The 1,562-nt window shown below is 40.8% G+C and overlaps 1 non-coding gene across 1 annotated transcript; it reads right to left on the minus strand.

The window, feature by feature from the left end:
- Positions 1–264: 264 nt before the first annotated feature.
- On the minus strand, positions 265–371 carry LOC119998027. The gene has a single exon (XR_005468157.1). It is a non-coding gene; the product is annotated as a small nucleolar RNA R71 (small nucleolar RNA).
- Between the last annotated feature and the right edge of the window lie 1,191 nt (positions 372–1,562).

The following is a 1,562-nucleotide window of genomic DNA, read 5'->3' on the forward strand; positions in this document are numbered from 1 at the left end:
TGTCATGTGATTAACATGCTCCCATCATTCTCAGGAGCGGAAAATCAAGATGCTAGTGATCACATTGATAATTTTCTGGGGATTTGTGGCACTCAAAAAATTCAAGGCATATCTGAAGAGTTCATACGATTGAAGCTATTTCCTTTTTCTCTTAAGGAAAGTGCTAAGATCTGGTTCAAGACTTTGCCACCAAATTCTATCACTTCTTGGGATCAACTTTCTGCTAAGTTTATTTAGAAGTTCTATACTCAGTCAAGGACACAGAGGCTTAGGGATCAGATTTTCCATTTCAGGCAGAACAAGGGAGAACCACTTTTTAAGGCTTGGGAGCGATATAAAACTTTATTGATTGGTTGCCCACATCATCAATTCTTGCCATGGCAGATTATATCATATTTTTACCAACATCTGGCTGATGAATGCCGCCATAGGTTAGATGCAGCTGCTGGAGAAAATATTATGGCTAAGGAACCGACTGAAGCCAATGAAATTATTGAGACTGTGGTAGCAAATTCCTCACAATGGGATAATCGTGATCTTGATGCTCCTAGACACATGGTTTATGAGGCTAGTGCTTCAAATTCAGAGATGGCATCTGTGGCTAGGAAATTGGATGCGGTAGTAACTTTGCTGAGCAGAAATTTGGAGCCTTGTGGCATTTGTGGAGGCACCGATCATCCTACTCATGTATGTTCTAGAAGTGGGACATTTCCTGAAGCTGAAGTTAATGCAGTTCAACCTTTTCATAGGCAGCAGAATGATCCATTTTCTCACATATATAACCCAGGATGGAAGAATCACCCAAATTTCTCCTATGCTTCATCCCAGAATTTCAATCAAGGGCCCAGACCTTGGCAAGCTCCACGACAAGGACCACCTTCTCAAAATGCAAAGAAGTCTGCTATGGAGGACCTTATCACCCAACTTGCTCAATCACAAGTCACAATGCAGCATTCCCAAGCAGAGATGAGCAATTCAATGACTCAGTTGCAACAAACTGTTTCCAGTAATACTCAGTCCATCGCAAAGCTTGAAATGCAAGTAGGACAACTTGCTCATGCCTTGAGTGAAAGACAGCCAGGAAAGCTGCCGAGTCAACCTGAGGTAAATCCTAAGCAGTATGAGGATGCTAATGCTATTACTGTTTTGCGAAGTGGGAAAAATGTGGATAACAAGATTGAGTATAAAAAGCTTGAAGGTGAGAATCATGATGAGCCTATAGTGGTGGAGCCAAGTGTTTTCAAAATACCTCATGTTGAGAAGGAAAAGCCGGAAGTAGAAGAGTATGTTCCAAAAGTGCCTTTTCCATCTCGTCTTGCACCGGCTAAGAAAAGCAAGTATAATCGAGATATTTTTGAAGTTTTGAAGAAAGTGGAGATTAATATTCCACTCATTGAGGCAATTAAGTCTATTCCCGCATATGCAAAATTTTTGAAGGAGTTGTGCACTAATAAAAGGAAGATAGGTGATCATGAAGAAGTATTTCTCTCCGAAGAAACGAGTGCTATTTTACAAAAGAAGCTCCCGCCCAAATTAAAAGATCCGGGTAGCTTTACCATTCC

This window comes from Tripterygium wilfordii, chromosome 4 (assembly GCF_013401445.1).
Source record: "Tripterygium wilfordii isolate XIE 37 chromosome 4, ASM1340144v1, whole genome shotgun sequence".
Classification (NCBI taxonomy): Eukaryota; Viridiplantae; Streptophyta; class Magnoliopsida; order Celastrales; family Celastraceae; genus Tripterygium; species Tripterygium wilfordii.